The sequence below is a fragment of the Delphinapterus leucas genome, chromosome 4, assembly GCF_059928025.1.
Source record: "Delphinapterus leucas isolate spDelLeu-1000000601 "Yukka" chromosome 4, BTC_Dleu_Yukka2, whole genome shotgun sequence".
NCBI lineage: Eukaryota > Metazoa > Chordata > Mammalia > Artiodactyla > Monodontidae > Delphinapterus > Delphinapterus leucas.
In genome coordinates this window covers 145,146,159-145,158,729 of record NC_143132.1, presented here as the reverse complement: position 1 = coordinate 145,158,729, position 12,571 = coordinate 145,146,159, and the positions used below count along the sequence as shown (strand labels likewise).

Sequence of the window (12,571 nt, the reverse complement as noted above, 5' to 3'; positions counted from 1 at the left end):
TGTAAAAGTAGGGTTTTTTTTTGTTTTTCTTTTAATAAGTAGTTTTAAAACCTGAAGCAATCAGTTTTGCTCTCTTGTTCTTGAATTAAAAGCAAACCTCTAGACTTTTTTATTTGTGAATACCTGATTGCATGAAAGAACAATGGTTCTCATTAATCCAAAGAATTCTGAGATATTGCTCATCAAATTTCAGAGCTGCAGGTTTTCTTAAAGGTCATCAAGTCTAACTCCTAAAGTTTGTTTGTTCTTTGTTTGCTTCCTTTGAGATTCCCTGGTTACACAGGTAAAGAAGACTTGACGTTTCTAATGTTCCTTCAGTGACTATCACTCAGGAGTTAATTAGTCTATTGAGTTTTAGATTTACGATAGTCATCCACTTGGTAAGATCTGAGAACATTTCTCCCTGGTTCTATTACATAATTCTCTCAAGTCTCAGCGAATTGCAAATATAGTCATTAGATAAAGCTACTATGTTACAAGTTAAATTTGCACTTTTCTCTCTTATGATTCAGTCTTCTTTGTATCAATTTTCCCCTCTCTTTTTCTTTTTGGCAATTCAAAATTATCATCCAGGGATGTTGTACTTACCTGACCCAAAGGTGCCAAGAGTGAAATACTTTTGAATCTATTTATGAAAAGGTCTATGAATGCAAAGGAACATTTATTTACTCTGAATTAATAATTGATTCTAAGTGTTTATTGGAATTCAAATTATTTATACTTAGAGTGATGGAGACTTTTCTAATGATAAAGAAGATATCCAATGGAAAGTGATATCCAATGACTACAAATAAATACATTAGGAAACAAAGCCTCTTTGTGAATGTCAGTCAATTTTATAAGGTCACAGGGTCTGGGGTCTTTCCTTTCCTGAGCCTTATCCTCTCAAGCCAGCTGTTTACATCAGGCCCAGTGCCAGGCAGTGCTAGGCACACACTTTTTTTTCCCTTTCCATTTAAGTAGAAGCTAAATCATGAGAATGGTGACCTGGAAATAAAAGTGGTAGATGAGTAGTTTGTAAGGAAAAGCCAGTCCAAGGCCATTTAGAAGACAGACACATAGTTTTCAGCAGAGGACAAGAGAGAATTAGCTTTGTTTCTGTTTTCATAAGGAAGTTGGGAAAAGTTTGCTTTTCTTGACAGAGGCTTCAGACAAAGGTCCCAAGTGTTGGAAATTATAACAGAATACAGCTGGGTTTGACATCAGAAAGCCATGCATCTTTGAAATCGTGTTATACATTTGTATGTATGATATAGTATGGCATATATCAGATGGTATTTTATTATATAAATATTTTGCATACATATTTATTGATATGCAAGATTCTGTCTTTAATACCTGTTCCTGAAATACCCCACTACACCAGGTCTTCATAATCAGCATTGCCCATTTTCTTTAAGAAGAGGAACACATGCTTTTGTGGCTTATGAAGCCATAGCTCTTTTGACCTTTCAGAGGCCATACGAAGTCATTTGAAAAGGGACACATTTCTATCAGCACTTACAGATCTGGTGTAGTGACGTAAAAATGCCCCTCTTTGCAGAGTAGAAATTGTGCTGGCTCCTGGGGTCTTTCTTTTCTCACCCAATCTCCCAAACAAAGACCCCCTGGAACAGTCACTAATACAATTAAGGACCCCATTGCCAGCATCTTGGCACAGGAGTTGAAGCACTGTTGCGAGACCACTGATGCCTTAAGTGGTTTTTCTCTTCTTAGCGCTGGCTCATGACATGCTTCTGACTGGTCAAAGAAAGAGCCTTTACCAAGTGTTCCCTGCTCAAGATGTGTGATAAGTACCAGCAGAGTGTATTGGTAGCAGATCTCTAGAGAGATTAAAAAAGAGAAGGGAAATTCAGAAAGGAAACGCACACACAAACCCTAGATGCTTATTTGAATATTGTGGTTCCAGGATCCTTGTGTATGAATCCGTGATGACAGATCATACATTAGGGGTGATGTGGAAATCACAAACAATATTCTATCCTGTTCTTTTTGTGCCTGAGGAAATCAAGATGAATGGTATTGTGCTGATAAAAGCTTTGACCCAGATACATTATACAAACCCAATCCTTGAATCGCAGAAGAATTTCACCAAAAATTCTTCACCTGACAGGAACGTGTTGTCTTCCTAAACGTAATGAATGAGTGAAGCAGTGAGGACCTACATTTCCTAAAGAACCTGTTGTCTATCCATATGGTCAAGGGCTGGGGTATTGTGTGCATGATAAGAGGGGAATTAAAACTAAACTGACAAGCTAGACATAATTTATGTTATGGTTCAAAGCAACAGGGTCCCTGACGTGTGTGTGTGTGTGTGTGTGTGTATCTGTACACACTTCGTGTATGTGATTGTCTTTCTTTAAGAAATACCAAATTGAATAAAATAAATGATAAGCTAAACACCTAACCAGTATCTATGAAATAACAGACATCTGGATGAATTTTAAAAACTAAATTAAAACTCCCAGTGGCTTTGTCTACAGCTGTTACACTTCTGGAAACATCTGTATCTATGTGTGCATTTGTGTGTGTTTTTTAATTAATGGAGGGGTTTTTTTCTCCCCCTATTTTTATGTTCTTCTTAGGAATCAAGTGGACATAAGCTTATATAATGATAAAATATTTCAACTGCAAAATAATAATTCTTAATGTTAGACTCTTAACTATAACAAAAAAGTTTAACAATGATCAAATATGACAGAACATGAAGTGAGCACCTGTAAAAAACACGTGGACCATGAGAGAACTTTGTCTCCAAAGTGGAAAAGTGAAGGGTTTAATATCTAATAGTAATAGACATGAAACGAATGTGAAACAAAACATGTTAGCAGCACATTTCTTACAGTCAGGAGCCATAAAGCTTCTACTGAATTCTTAGTAAAACACAAACTGAAACAGATATTTAAATTAAAAATTATACTTGCATTTATGTTCAATGAATTCCAGACTCTTAAACATGGCATCAGAACTTTTTTGTGGTCTGACCTTTGCCTACCATTTCTGGCAGTCCTTCACATCTCTGTTGAACTCCAGCGCAACAAAATTACTTGAGAATCCAGGGCAAGGTGCGTATGTTCTTTTGCTTCGAAAAACCCTCCCTTATACCTCACCTCATCCCATGTATCACCTACGGAGGCACAGAGGATGCACACGTTGTGTGCCAGTGATGGATGCGCACAAACATGTACAGATAGAATCACGTTCTTTGCCTGGCTAATTCCCATTTCCAGGCTTCTGTGTAAGTTCCGTCCTAGCACCTACTGAAATTATGTATCTTCCTACTTGTCAACCCCATCAAATTTTCACCTCCTTGGTGGAGCATACACCTTCATCCCATACGTCGTTATCCCAGCCACTAGCAGTTTTACATTAAAACTGTCAATAAAGTGATGTATTAATTTTATTTTCAGGACTATCATCCTAAGAATTCTTTTAACAGTGAAAACTAACACACTCCCAAAATGTATAGTACCAATTTCAATGCCTAGAGTCAATATATTTTACTAATTGAACTCTTATTACATTTAACTACTTTATAATACACATCAAAGATATTAACCAGTGTAACTCAGAATTTGAATGTGCAACCCTTGGGTTGAACATTTCCCAGAGACAGCATAAAATTAAGTTGCTATTTTAATTACCTTAATTACATTCAGATTCATCATTAAATTACCCTGCTACTTCAGTTTCTAATGAGAGTAAAGAACATTTTAAAAAGCTCTATTGAGTTAGACTGACTATGCACTAACCGAGTTGTGTCACTGGTATCGGGTTAAATTTGAGGGCAGAGAGCATATTTAACTCAGTGGGGTGGAGTCTGCGCCATGCGGCCAGTACACAGCCTTTGCTTTGCTTTTGCTATGACTCAGTTTGCAGGCAGCCTTGACAGCATTTGATACTTACGTGATTGCTCAAGTCAATTACCCTCAGACTAACAGCTGGTGGTGCCTGGCCAAACTCCAAGGTGAAGGTCAAGATGTAGAATGTGTAGCAGTCAGGATACTTACCCATTTGGACCTTATCTTAATTTTTGCCTGGCTTTCTGTTTCCTTGCCAGCTCTCTGGTAGAATTAAAGTAAAACCAGAAAAGAATAGTGCATTTCTTTCATGCTGCTCAGGAAGTAGAAAAGCTTGTGGAAAAGAAAACCTTTCCCATCCTTCTCTGAACTGGTCAGAGATTTGAGCATCTGACTCTTGAGCTCTAGGGTATTTATTTGTTCTTTTATCCACCCATTCATTCACACCCACTCATTGCTATTCAAATAATTTTGCAATATTTTAAGATACTGCAGGGCTGCAAAGTAAGGTACAGAATAGGTGTTCTACTCCCAGGGTGACTCCAGTCTGGTTGGAAAACAAGAAATAAACCTAAAATATAATCCAGAGTAGGAAATGATTTGTCAGGGGAAACCAGCAGATATACTGCCATGAAAGTCCAGAGCAATTGGAATGATCCTTTCATAGGAGGGAGGTAGAGGGTTCACACATACTACTAACCAAATGTGCTAAACATGTCAAGGGTGGCAAACCCTAAAACAACTCCTTAGATGAAGTGTTTCCCTTAAACATTTAGGGCATATTCAGTATTTCTTCCTGTCCTCTCGTGGTTCACTTTAGCAAGAAGAAAAGGCTAAAACAAAGAGGTTTAGAAATTCGATGTTAGAGGCTAGTGAAGGTTATAGGAGAATCTAACTCTTAATTTGCAGTTCAAGAAACCAGATTCTGAGTGAAATAACTTCACTGATGTCAACATGTTTGTAAGAGGCAGAGCTAGGATTGGAACCTAGTTCTGACCCCTGCAGCCTTGCGATCTCCTCGTAGGCAGCAAACCCTTGATCCTCTGCTAATCCTTGTTAGCCCTACCCCACTGGGGTTTTTTGGCAGTCAAATGTTAATTTTTCTAAATGAATATACAAAATTATCAAATAAAGATACCACAAGACTGACTACAGGGCTTCCCAGGTGGCGCAGTGGTTGAGAGTCTGCCTGCCGATGCAGGGCGCATGGGTTCGTGCCCCGGTCCGGGAAGATCCCACATGCCGCGGAGCAGCTGGGCCCGTGAGCCATGGCCGCTGAGCCTGCGCGTCCGGAGCCTGTGCTCCGCAACGGGAGAGGCCACAGCAGTGAGAGGCCCGCGTACCGCAAAAAAAAAAAAAAAAAAAGACTGCCTACAGTGGAAGGGATTAGAGTCTGGCAGGACATGTATTATCTTCTAGGAATTTCCAGTTTGGAAAGTGCTTTAATTCTTTCAGGCAACTAAGGTGATATTTAATGCAGTAATTTTGGTAATTGAAAATCCAGTAACTTAGAAAGGATTGATTCAGGGCCCATAAATGCAAGCTTTTTCCTGTATTACTAAGACATTTTAGATCAGTATATAGTGGTATTTAAAAATAAGGTAATGTAGTCTAAAGTTCAGGGGCATAAATAGTTTGCTCTATAAAGTTGGTGATTTCCCAAACAGGAGAAAGAGTGTACTTGTTATTTATATAGCTTTTAAAATTTCAATAGGTCATCATATTAATTTGTAAATTACTGACATCCCCATTTTAAGGAATTTTCTTTGCAGAAGACTGTATCAGAAATGAGACAGAAATCATATTTATCTCCCCATTAGTAGAAATATTTCATAAATCTCTCATTTGCCAAATATTTGGAAAAACATGTTAGTGGTGTTGGATTTGTCTCTTGGTTATTTTGAGGTACCAGTATGTGTTAACTTTTGTGCCCTAGGAAGAGGGGGTAGCTAATCGTCACCCTGAAAGATGAATGGATCTTAAAAAGCGTTTTGAAACAGTAGGTGAAAACCAATTTCTTACTTCAAAGTAATCCAGGATTCTAACCCGATTATATGCCTTTGTGTTAAAAAAAACACAAATCTAATAGCTGTGGTTGGAATAGCCATAGAATAATTTACTTGGCATGGCTGTCAAATTCCTTGAGTATTTCTGTCCTCTATTATTCCCTTTTTTCAAAAGAGTAAAGGTGACATCTTCCATCAAACTTGCAATTAATGGGGGAAGGCAAGATAGATTTTTTGAGTTGTACCTTGCAGAAATTTAATTTTTTATAATGCAAAGAGTAATGAAGGAAAGAAACCAAGTGGGACTTGATCAACAAAGTACTTTTTTCACGTAGAACACATCTAGAATACATCAAGAAGGCCCATTCAATTTGCAGGTACTTTGTCATCAGATTAATTTAATTTAGGTGCTGTTAAAATTACTTGCCTTTACTTAAAAACCTCAGAAAGTCTTTGTTTTTTAGCTCCATCAAAATTCCACCCAATGTAAATTTCTGCACAGCCAGGAGTTGCCAGTTTTATCAGTTGTCTTCTTATTCCAGAAAGAAAAATAAAACATTTACTATAATGTGCCCTACTCCCTGGTTTGGTCAATGTGCAAATTTACTTTTGGGTACCTCATTCATACTCAATCCAGCATTAGCATCATGAAAACCGCATGTATGGCCGTTTAGAATCTCTGTGGTGTGTTTTAATTTAATGAAAGCTTTTCCCAAATGCTTGAGTGTATATGTGTAGCTTTGCCTGCAGAGTGCAAATTAATATAAAATTTTACATAGTTGGATAGGATACAAGTATATTAGGCTGCAAAATGGTGAATACTCACTGTCAAAAGTAAAAAAAAAACAAAACAAAATGAAAATGGAAAAGTCAGCCATTTGTCTATCAGAGTTCAACAAACCTTTTCTATACGGTGTCCAGATATTAAGTATTTCAGCCTTTGTGGGTCATGCAATCTCTGTCACAGCTACTCAGCTCTGACCCTGTCGCATGAAAGCACCCATTGCCAATATGTAAACGCATGAGCTGTGTTCCAGTAAAACTTAGTTACTAAAACACACGGCAGGCTGGATTTGGCCCACGGGCCATACTTTGCATATTCCTGGTCTAGTGGCCTCCAAATATTCAGCTGTTTGATATTTTTTCCAATTATCTGTGCATGCAAAACAAACCACTCAAAACTTGGTGGTGGGAAAAAAAAATTGTCATTTCTCCTCAGTATCTGTCATGATGATGAGCATCTTACTAGTAGTATTATTAGTACCATGTTATGAGATCTCTCATGATTCTGAGGTTAAGTAGGCAGGTTTTTTTTTTTTTTTTTTTTTTGCGGTACGCGGGCCTCTCACTGCTGTGGCCTCTCCCGTTGCGGAGCACAGGCTCCGGACGCGCAGGCTCAGCGGCCATGGCTCACGGGCCCAGCCGCTCCGCGGCATGTGGGATCTTCCCGGACCGGGGCACGAACCCGTGTCCCCTGCATCGGCAGGCGGACTCTCAACCACTGCGCCACCAGGGAAGCCCAAGTAGGCAGTTTTGGCTTTGGTGGAGGGCTGAGGAGCGCTGTCTCCCATGTACTTACAGTCAAACGGCAGCTTGTGATGCAGTCATCCCCAGACCTTCCCCACTCACAGATCAGGCTGTTAGCGATGCTACCTTTTGGTGGGAACCTCAGTGCGAGCTGTCTGCCAGAGCATCTACTGGTGGCCTTTGCACATGTCCTGGCCTCCTCACAACATGGCATCTGGGTTCTGAAAAGATAGCTAGGCTGAAGCTCTAATTCCTTTTATTACCTAGCCTCTAATTTCCCAATATCCTTTCACTGAACTTACTCTATTGGTCGAGATGGGCACCAGAGATGGCCAAGATGGTACCCAACGATGGCAGAGTGGCAGAATCACAATGTCAGCTAATCATGTGAGATGGGAGTTCTTGCTCTGGCCATCTTTGTAAAATGGAACTGCCACAGTGGTATCTTACATCTTTGTAAAATGGAACTGCCACAGTCTGTTCTGCTCTGTGGTATTTGAACAACAGCCATAGAAAAGGCAGGGCAGGATTTGGAGATCAAGGGAGAAATTGGGACCGTAATAGGAAGAACACATTGATCATGGTGATGCAGGCAAGCAGGGCCTAAACCCAAGACAGTGTAAGACTCGAAACACCAGAGCCGTGTGTTGAAGTGAAAGAATTTTAGGAATGTATATAAAAGATGAATGCATAGCCTCCTGTTTTCAAAGGAAGGTTGTGAATCCAATCTAGACCAACAGGGAAGGCCATCAGGAAGAGACCTCCATGACCAGAAGCAAGAGATGCCCTCGACTTGGAGGCCACAGTCTGAGTAGACTGGGAGCTCCATAACCTTGTGACAGTCTGGAAGCCATTGCAACCCAGGACAGCCCATAGCACAGAGTAGGGCAGACAGACGGCTGTTCCTAGGTGGGAAGAGAGAACCAGGTTTAGATAGTGAAGCTGAATCCTGGCAGTTGTCCCCAAAGCAAAAATCTCACCAAAATGACTGCATCAGCTGGTTGCTTTGACATCACCTTTCCAAAAATAGATGAAACAGCCCATCTGGGAAGTTCAAGAACGAGGCAAGACTTTCAAACTCCATCCCCTAACTTCTCTCATTTTTGCGCTCAATCAGCTGTTCCCAGCATTAGAACCCCCGGAAGGGCCCTTCCAAGCCTGCACCTTGGTGTGTGAGCCCCGAGACATCTGTTGTGCCATTTGGAGCCTCCCTCCCCTGTCCCCGGCCATCTCTGTTTGTGGACCAAATGTGCCTGTTTTTTGCTCTATTTGTTTAATAGCCCCAGGAAAAGTTGATAATGCAATCATGGAAGTTCTGTCTAGCCTTTCTCTGGGACTCCTTGGACCCTCTGGACTCTAGGTTCTGCTCCATTCCAGCTGCTTTAGGTGTAGAGCCTATTGAAATTAACCTACTGTGTGTGTGTGTGTGTGTGTGTGTGTGTGTGTGTCTGTCCCCCTATCAGCAGCAAGAAAAAAAATTGCCATATTATTTAGCAGTGTCTTAATGGGTTTTAGTCCATTAAAAGCAAAAGAGAGCATTAAATAGCATTCTTTGGCTTTTAACCAGTGAGCTTTCATCGGTTTATTAATAGAGTCTAACTACAAATGTGCCTGTTCCATGCTAGGGCTTTAGGCTGACTCTAGCAGCAATCGTCCTTTGGGACTAGAAATCCAATTCCAAGTTCTACCTCCAGGTAATGCTTTTGGACTGCTTTGGAGAGATTAAACAAATAAATGGCACAACTTTCCTTCCAGAGAGCTGAAGCTGACTGGATTTATTCATGCTCTAAAAACCCTGGCCTAAGATAACAGCCAGGACTGAAGTAGCAAACTGCCCAGTGGGCCCAATGGCAGTCTCCTTATTGTCCTATTTCTAAAGGGCTGTGACATTGGATGGACAGAAGGCTGAGAATCAGGGTAATGGAAGGGATACATCTGAATTCTTCTAGAGAAAGTCCGATGCGCAAGAACAAGATTGGGAGTTTTGCCTTGGTGCTAATGGGGTAGAAGATTCCATTCTAGGTATACAGACACATACAGGCAGGAGAAAAGGTAAATCAGTGTTAGCTCCCTGTGGCACTGGCATGCTTCCTCCTTTTTTCTTAATGAGTCGTGTTTCCCTTTTTGCCTTGACTGCTAGGAAGATTAGAACTAACTTGATGAACAACTGTAATCTTCCTGAAGTTAAGGGAAGGGAAGAGGAAGAGGCCGATCCAGCACAAGAAGAGAGAAAGACACAAAATTTTAACTCTGTGCAATAGAGTTTAAAAGAATCCTAAAGAGACTAATCAGCCTGGAGAGGCTGTGATGATGTGAATATGTAAATTCAATGTTAAAGTACATTTTCCCTCCCGTTTTTAACTTAGCATGGAGGAAGCTTTTAAGGAAGACTGACTTGGTCTTAGCAAATAATGAAATTGCATTTTCATGGCACATTTAATTGTAATAACGATTAGCGTAGACATCTATAGCACTAGCTATGAGTCAAATGCTCTAATATTTTACATAGATTGGCTTGTTTAATTCACACAGAAAGGTTCTGATCTTATTCCCATTTTGTGAATGATGGCACTAAGGATCAGAGAGGTTAAGTACTTACCCAGAGTCACACAGCTGGTAACGATAGAACCAGGATTGGAATCCAGCGGATCTTCTCCAGAGCCTTGGTCCTGAGCACAAGGCAGATAAGGTTGTGATTCAGCTATATTTCAGTAAGCATATTATTCGATAATTTTTCCTCTATCAAGTTTTCTGCATATTATTACTATATTAATATTGTTCTGTGTGTGCATATTATATAGTGTATATGTGTCTGTGATTATGCTTGGAAGTATCAGTAAAGGTATAGGATTGACAGTGAGGAAGGTGATAATGGTAGATCTTCTGCTGTGATGTTAGGTGAAATTTGGAATTTGCAGTAGAGGCATCACTTACTAAATACCCATGTCTTCCCCTCATGTTCAAGTCCCTCTTACATTTCTGTTGGGGCCATATAATTCATTGTAGCTAATGTGATTATGAACAAAAGCATAGATTGTGAACCACTGCATTTACAGAGAAAAAAACCTAGCATGTAGGACCAGAGTGGTGTTGGAAGGGCCACACGTTTTGTCAAAGGCGAAAGAGTTTAAAAAAACTCTGGAGATATATTTGTTCTGGAAAAGTTTTGACGGTAAGAAGGTAGCTGTCCTCAAATATCTGATGTGTCACCATGTAGAAGAATGAAAACAGCGTCGTTCTGTATGGCATGAAGCTATACAACCAGGGCTACTTAGTAAAAACTACAGGGTCTTCCCAGTGGTTAAGACTTTGCCTTCCAATGCAGGGGGTGCAGGCTCGATCCCTGGTCGGGGAGCTGAGATCCCACATGCCTCACGGCCAAAAAACCAAAACATAAAACAGAAGCAGTGTTGTAACAGATTGAATAAAGACTTTAAAAATGGTCCACATCAAAAACAAAAAGTCTTAAAAAAAATACAGAGGAACTCACTAAGTTCAATTAAAAAAGAAATTCATTTTGATATCCTGTTATGGACTCTCCATCCCACTTGTCAATAATTTATTTGTTGTGCGGTTTTGTTTATTGTCTGCCACCTCCAATAGAATAGACGTTCCTTAAGAGCAGGAAGATGTCTGTCTTGTTCATGGCTGTTTTCCTAGCGCCTTGCATAGTCTTGGCTCATTAAGAAAAAGCACAGTGTAAATAGTCAGCCAACAAATGAATGGAGGACGATTGAATGAACAAAGGAGCTTTCAATCGGATAGAACATTCCAGATATTTTACTGACCATGGTGGAATTCTGCTACAGGCTTATGTGACTGACTAGTAGTTAGGAATATTTTGGAGTAAGCTTTGCATTGTGGTTCTACTAGATGTGAAGCAGTATTCCAATGCCCAGATCCTCTGGTGTTTATCTCTTTACTTTGGAGCTTTCTTGATATTTAAAGCCTTTTGCTTTTTAATCCTTAGCAGCTAGGAAATCCAGTCAAGGTGCTTGTTGTTGCAAAACCACAGAGAAATATTGCATGCATTTTTTTAGCCCTACCTGTTTGTGAGCACATTTATCATGTTTTGATAACATATCATCTTCAGAGAAACGGGCAGCCTGTTCTTTGTCATCAGGACGGGAGGCTGTGGCGTGACTGATGTGAGCCTTTATCAGGGATCATCGTCAACTAGGTGTCTCTGAAAAGTGTGTGTTTAAAGGCTGTGCTTGCATTTATGACACTTGGGTCCATTTCTCCTTGTGGAGCTGTAAACTAATGCACCTGTACCACCTCATCTTAAGTTGGGTGCTCATATACATGCATGGCCAGACTTTGATCACTAGTCGGATTAGCCTCATTATTCACCGAGCGTCCCTTCTACTCAGCGGTCACTGGCTGGATTTGTGACTCTCTAGATAAAGTCTTTGAATCTCTCTGCTAAGTCAGTTTCCAGAGAGTACAGCCCCTGGATTGGTAGCTATAAAAATCAGCAGCCACTCAATGCCTAGCAGAGGCTACTGTGTTAGGACCTAAGAAAATTCACTGCCTTCAAGGAGACTTCAATCTTGTTTAGTAGATAAAACCAAAATGGAAATACTAGGATGTTCGCCTAAAGGTCCGAACAAAAAGGGTGGTACAGACATGCGGTAGAACGAGTGAAGGCAAGAGGGTGCATCGGGAAAAGTAGATGGCGTTTGGAACCAAACTCTAGGTTTCTAAGCTCTGCTGTCTCAGTTAATTTTCTTCATCTATCAAATAATATGTTGTAGTGAGGATGATCAGTGATGCAGTTAAGACACCTATCATAATGCCTGGCATGTGTAGGTACTCTGAAATGCTAAGAAGGTTACCGTGGTTACTGTTTACTGTTGTGATCATTATTACCATCATGGACCCACTCCTGTGTGAGCCTCACAAATGGGGTATTAAAAGGAAACCTCCTGGGGAAAGCTGATAGCTAACAAGATCAGAAACGAAAGTATAGCCAAGAGTGCCAAGGCACCTGGGACCTTTGATTGGTCACAAAGGTGGGTGCACATCGGTGATGGCAAATGTACATTTTCTTCCACCAGCTGGCAGCTCAGGACAGTTCAAGTTCTTTCCTCGTGTCTGCTCCAATATTTAGTAAAATTTGCCCTTCATGGTTACACAGGTGAGTATCTCTTTAACGCCCACATTATAGCCTGTGTCCAGCTTTAGCAAATAAGGGAGACTTTTAGATCAGGATCAATGTGTTTTTTAGAGGGAATC

The 12,571-nt window shown here is 40.3% G+C and overlaps 1 protein-coding gene across 1 annotated transcript in view; it reads left to right on the top strand.

The window, feature by feature from the left end:
• The window catches only part of ZNF385D (zinc finger protein 385D), a 246,355-nt gene that overhangs the window by 151,956 nt on the left and 81,828 nt on the right, over window positions 1–12,571 (top strand). The window lies entirely within an intron of this gene.